Source organism: Dysidea avara, chromosome 5 (genome assembly GCF_963678975.1).
Source record: "Dysidea avara chromosome 5, odDysAvar1.4, whole genome shotgun sequence".
Lineage (NCBI taxonomy): Eukaryota > Metazoa > Porifera > Demospongiae > Dictyoceratida > Dysideidae > Dysidea > Dysidea avara.
The window spans coordinates 11522264-11528644 of record NC_089276.1 but is presented as its reverse complement, the minus strand read 5'-3'; the positions used below and the strand labels follow the sequence as shown (position 1 = coordinate 11528644).

The following is a 6381-nucleotide window of genomic DNA, read 5'->3' as shown; positions in this document are numbered from 1 at the left end:
AGCTATCATCCGGCCTGCTATTTTGTGTATTAAAAGTCGATTTCCGAAGTTGCTTGCAAAGGCTCACGACGGTCAGCACCATTTTCCCAAACTTTTGTGGCAGGTACTGTAGCTAGCTAGACAAAACCGTTGATGATCGAAAACCGTATTACATACGGTGAAACCACCAAAGACAATTAAGGCCACTCCAACTGAAAATTCATTGTTTCCGAGATTGTTTCCCATTTCCCGCCCGCATGCCGGCAGATCATCTCTTCCCGCATGGTCATTCATTAAGGTAAGTACGGGGGTTTCCGGACAGCTGGGTATTCCGGACACTTAGTTTTTAATCTGCTATTGAAGGATAGAATAGAGACCAATCAGGCTATGGTTTAAGTACCTAAGTACCCTACTTGTGTACTATAAAATACTAAAGTTTTGTTTCGATAGCTTTAAGGATTGCCGAGATACATCACAATTCGCTTGCCCGTGTAGAATATTTTTGTGTAATAAACTTTTACTACGCATGTTAACAGGAGATCGAGGGCACCGTTCATAATTCTAAGCGACCATAGGCAGCACAAATGATCAGTCACACTATTCAGTGAACGGATATATGATTTAGAGATAGTACAACTGGAATCCAAGCCCATCACCAGCGACGTGTTAACTGGCACGCACAATCAACACAACCAGCAGCCCAGAGAAGCCCCAAGCAAGGATCCGCGGGGCTACACTACTTAACTATGCTGTTTCGGTGTTAAGGCAAGATTTCCAAGCAGTAGATCAAATGTCGCATCTTCGAAAGAGCTGCAAGACATAGCTACGCACGACTGGCAGCAGTTCTGCTTCTTAAAAATCGCTGTCACCAACAAAGTAACCACACAAACAGAATGCTGTCAGTCTCTGCTGGGCCTTGACACTCAATAGAGCGCAGCATTTCCCATAACAATGACAGGTACGTCTTTTTTAGTGGTGTCCGGAAACTCCAGCCACATAAATTTTTGACAATTTCTCAAACTGCAAATTTAAACTGCTCTTTCTCCTAGCACCCTATACTTCACCACCCACAATTTATACCACCGATAGCCTAGTTCATTAGCTACAATTCGGCACTAAGCATTTTAAAATCTGTTTTTCTTTCGAGGAGGAATGAACAAATTTCTAATGCGTGTGCAAACTTTGTCCCAACCGAACATTTTGCTCATTATTATATCCTGTGATTGCATAGCAGTAACTAGTTTAGCATGGTGGGGACTATTCTACGGAACGGAACGGAACGGAACGGAACGGAATGATGGACTAAACCACGGAACGGAACGCTTTCTCTTGCAACTTACCATTGCTGAAACTTCCCTTATAAGTTAGCAGTGGCATCTCCAGTGGGTGATTAAACATAAGATAAAAAGAATTAACGGATCGATTGTGGGTTTTTGTTGGTTGTCATTAGTAACGAAGTATTATTGTGGGATGAGCTGTATCAGTGATGTTCATCCATACGGAAGGGAACTTTATGTGAGCTGTTTTTCTTATTTAGACTTTAGAAAACAGTCTGGGCCGGTCTTTCAAGTCATAAGTCAGTGTATAAATAAAGCAAGCAGGAAGATACTGGTAACAGGAAAGAGCCAGCTGAATTAAAACTTGTGCAGTGTGTGAGGAGCAAATATTTTGGCAGACCGCAAGGAGGGTATATTCTGCAAACATCACTGAAGTGTATGCATGGAGTTATTTATATATTAACAGCTGGTGCAGTGGACTAATGCCGTATTCAATAGTGAGCTGATTTTATCTGTTGCACAATTCAAGGATGTGTCTGACTGCTAGCCTTGAATCAGGCTAAATGCCAAAACTCCAAGATCAGCCAAATCTCTTATAAGCCGCATGTGAAACCATGCCCGTAGCCACCAGGCAAACGTGATTTGGACCAGGATGTGTGTGTAATTTCAATGTATCTAGTCAGACCTGAAATGGAACACTCACATTAATTACATACCACCTAAGAATCCTAGGATTTCTTAAGTGTAACATTTCACATGCTTCACTTCAAACAAAACAGGTTAAATTTGTTCGTCTATTTTCAAGTGATTCCCAGTCCAGCTGGTCCATGAAATTACAATGGGATCACATGTATTTGTTACAGTGCGGGCTGTCCTGTGTTGGATCTACTCTAGAGTTGAGATTTCAAGGTAGACTCACTGCCAATGTACTGACACTAGTACTGTTGTAGCATGTTTAAGTGGAGGACAAATGAAATAGTAATGCTAGATTATTTTTGTATACAAATTTTTCATAATGAAATTGATATCCCATTTTGATTTGTACTTCCGCTTTGCAACATATTCAAGAACAAGAAATTACCACACTTAATTTCCAACCACTGTCATTAATTAACCAAGATCTCACTAGTCTGTAATTCACCTTACTGTAGTGATTTTATTGATTCATCTGTATGTTTTCTTCATTTTCCTTTGAAGTTGTACCAAGAGTTCATAATAAGGTGGAGAGTGTCTAACTTGAATGCATTCACCAAACACCCTTCTTAAAGTAACACCTCAGCCTTATTTCAGAACAAAGGCTTTACTTTCTTCAGCAACACTAATCAACAGTTTTCTATATCCCAGTAAAGGTGTTGATTTGATGAAAGGTGAACTTTACGCAGGGTGTTTGTACAGGCCATACTGAGAGTTAGACACTCTCCCCCATACAAATCAGTATTACGAACTCTTGGTTGTACAGTATAGGTAAACAAAGATAAGTTTCTCTCCCATCTTATTCTAGGATTTCTATTGACAAGGAAAATTCAATTATTTGTATAAAGGCTCAAAATTAAGAAAACATAAAGAAAGTGAATTAATATTATACAGTCAGTTTGCTTTTGGATATTTAATGTCTCCAACCACAACAAAAATTCGATGAATCCATGCATCTCATCACTGGTCGTTTGAACATTCTGAAAGTGATACCTCACTCAATCAACCATATATTCTGTTTATTAGACTGAATAAAGTCATGATTACCTAAACAATCACTTAATTAATGTTTTATAATTATCCTATTCCATTTTCCTGGAGGTTCCACTGATAAAATGCAATTTCAGCAATGATAGCAGTTAGCCAAGCTGCAAGTTGATTCAGAAAGCATTCCATTCTGTAAAATAGACCCCATCCAGAATTCAACTCAGTACTCAGGCTGAGATATCTGACAATAGTCCACTACTCTGTTAATGAATCATTGATGTTCACACAATATAGCCTCCTTGAGGTATCTGAATGTTTGCTCCTCACACACTGCACAAAATTCCTTTAGATTCTGCTTAGACTGAGTTGATTCAGCTTGTCACCATACTTGTTTCCTTTGTAGTGTAGCTATACACATACTGATTTATGCCGATTAGAAAGGCTGGGCCTCAGACTGTACATTCTAAAAGTCAAGTAAGTAAAAATAACTCACATACTAGTAAAAACAAGTCATGCATTAAGTTCCCTACTTGATATATCCGAAGATGAACACACTGAGTCAGCTATTCCCACAATTAGTACTTCGTTACTAATGACAACCAACAAGAACCCACAATCGATCCTTAAATTCGTTTTATCTTTCTTGGGGTACGTTTGATTACCTGCTGGAAGTGCCACTGATAACTTGTACAGCAATGGTAAGCTGCAAGCTTCAATCTGAGAAAGCATTCCGTTCCGCAGTTTAGTCCATCATTCCGTTCCGTTCCGTTCCGTTCCTTTCCGTAGAATAGACCCCACCGTTTAGCATTCAGAAAGCCCATTTAGCTAGCTTTTCACTGTCCAGGTTCTTAGTTTACACTGTATTCTTACGTGTAAATTAGTTTAAGATTTAAGATCGTAAATCTTAAATTGAAACACTTGTATAACAACCCCATACCTGTGAGGTAGTTAACTTTAGCTAGGATGGCTAAACCATAATCAATACGCAGACTGCTTCACGGGGGGTCATTCACTTCCAGAAATGTCGTCGATGACCGTGGAAATTTGGCTATTTTTATTAGAAATGTAGAAATTTTTGTTGGAAATTCAGAAATATAAATCCATACAATTAGCTAGCATTTTACAATATTTGGCATCGAATTTTGATTGTTTCAGTAGTGTAAATTATACTGCATGAATTTATACACGAGGCAAGGAAGAGGCTCGGGAAGAGGGGTCACTGTCAATAGAATATGCATAGCACCGTCTAGATTATAAGCATGTTCTATACCATATGCGTATTTTGTACCATACGCGTATGGTACATACCATATGCGTATACGCGTACGGTACAACCATACGCGTATGGTACGGAAAATCATACCATCTGAGTATACAGTAGCTAACCTGGTAGCTATGCGTATAATATCAAGCAGAAGGTTTTTGCACTGCCATACCTATTGACTACCCCGGATGGCACTCTGCTTTCATTTATTTTAGGGAAGAGGGAGGGGGGAGACGCTAGTCTCGCTTAGCGGTTTCTGTTCAGTGAAGATCGAGATACTCTAATAGAGCAATCATATTTAGCTATTCTAGTCTCTAGAGCTGAGATGTATTTAGCTTTACTGCGATTAAGATATAATTTGCTTTACTGCATGATGCAAATTAACCACCTTGTTGATATCCCAGCAAATCCATTTCTGACACCCATATCCACTCATAGTACCAGAGGTCATAATATGAGATTTATGCAACCAATGACACGGATTGATTCTTATATGTACTCCATTTTCCCTTCGGCAATCAAAATCTGGAAAGATCTACCCCAAAATGTGATTGATTCCAATGATATTGATCAGTTCAAACAAAAATTAGCTATTATTTAATTTGTATACTTGCATGTATGTATGTTGTGACCTGTGCACTATACTCTAGTAGAGGTCTGCACAGTATTACCTCCAATAATAATAATAAACCTATATATTTAAAATAAAGCATTCCTTAAAATAAAAGAATATTGATGGCATGATATATTGCATGACTATATATATATAAGTGATGAAACTGACATCTTGATTTAGGACAATATATGATAAAAACAATCATGAATTCATCACACTGTTGGCAAATCCAGTCTTGAATTGTGTTAAGTCCTGCTGATCTGGTAAGGTCTGATGGAATTCTACATAGTCAAAGTTAATAAAGGTCAATCGTCTGGGTTGGAAGCTTTACGAAAAACATGATAACACCTAGCTACATATATACAGTATGTGTAAATGCTATTGATTTGAAAATACACAAGCTAGTATACTGTATGTTCTTTAGAATAGTTGAGTTAAAATGACAGGATTTGTGAAAAGGTACCTTTTCTACACATATTACATACCAGCAAACAAAATGGTGTAACACTTGACTCCTTACACTGATAAACTTGCTCTTAGTATCAAAATGCTGCTAGATACTAGTAGCTACTGTACACTCATGGATAATTGCAGGCAATTATAAGGTATATGTTCAAAAAATTATGAAACCCTGAAGTTCAAAATATGCATGGGTAAAATTTTGTGTGTGAAAAAGGTACATTTTTGCAAATATGGTCACAAATTATCTAGCTGTTGCATAGCAACTGCACACACTGACAACATATGGTAAATTTTAATTTTTGTTTCTTCTTCCACACAGTACATTGTGGCTGCAATTGCTACACATATATTGCTTCCTATTAGATTTGTGGTCCATTGTTTAATTGATACAATGAAAATTCAAAAACTAGGCCATTATTACATAATGCTGTGCCTCCTTCATATCTGTAATAGAGTTAATGATGTAATGTAATTATGCATATAGCTATACCTGTAATATTATTGTAGTTATTATTGTGTTCTTTCAGTCATTGATTAATAATATTATAATTATTTATACAGTGGCCTGTTTTACCTATAAACGGTCTGCCCAAGAGCCTACGCTTCCCTACAATTAGAACAATACCCACACACATGTGTTTACAAATACACCTGAAGATAGTCAAAGATTAGTACAATAATTAAAAGCTATAGAGCGATATTACCCAAAAACTCTACTAGGGGCTTCTCTATACTTGTATATATATATGAACTTTGTAAAAATGTGTTAGGGTTTAAAGGTGCCCAATTATCCTTTCAACATAAAACAAGAGCAGTATACTCCTTGCCGTACTCAGAAACTGAAATTTGAAGTTTGATATTCTAAAGCATTTATTTAGGACAAAATACATTGATTTCTGTGAGGCTGTAGAATTGTGCCAGCATATTGATATTCACGAATTTTCAATGAATATAACAGGAATGCATAGTAATATAAACACTAAGCCAGTAGAGGTATAGCATTGTAGCTAAATATAAACAAAAGATTTTTGATATAATTATCCATATAAATACGCATTAAAATACTGCATTCTGATTGGTTAAAACATAGCAACCATATTAAA

At 37.1% G+C, this 6381-nt stretch overlaps 1 long non-coding RNA gene across 1 annotated transcript; it reads right to left on the bottom strand.

Annotated features, from left to right (window-relative positions):
* Window positions 1–3173: 3173 nt before the first annotated feature.
* On the bottom strand, window positions 3174–3707 carry LOC136256788 (uncharacterized). Its single transcript, XR_010701651.1, has 2 exons — window positions 3467–3707; window positions 3174–3399 (listed from the first exon to the last, which is right to left on the bottom strand). It is a non-coding gene; the product is annotated as an uncharacterized lncRNA (long non-coding RNA).
* Window positions 3708–6381: the final 2674 nt, after the last annotated feature.